The following is a 322-nucleotide window of genomic DNA, read 5'->3' as shown; positions in this document are numbered from 1 at the left end:
GCCATCGCCTCCCCTGCCGCCTCCCCTACGCCGCCACCCCAGCTCGCCTCCCATGCCGACCGCCGCCCCTGCCGAGGCTGCCTACCGCCTCCACTAACCGGCGCCGCCCGTGTCAAGTGCTCCTGTCGCTGCCGAGTGCTCCCGCCCCTGCCAAGTCCCTGCTCTCCCAAGGTATACACCATACTTGATATGTACTGTATTTGCTTTGGATTATCATGGTTGATAGTTTTGTGATAGTTGAATTGAACAAATAATCTTGTAGCTCGATATCATGGTTGAATGATCTCTAAGAACAGGTATTTCTTTCATTGTTGTATTGTAG

This window comes from Setaria italica, chromosome II, assembly GCF_000263155.2.
Source record: "Setaria italica strain Yugu1 chromosome II, Setaria_italica_v2.0, whole genome shotgun sequence".
Lineage (NCBI taxonomy): Eukaryota > Viridiplantae > Streptophyta > Magnoliopsida > Poales > Poaceae > Setaria > Setaria italica.
Note: the sequence above shows the minus strand (reverse complement) of the source record.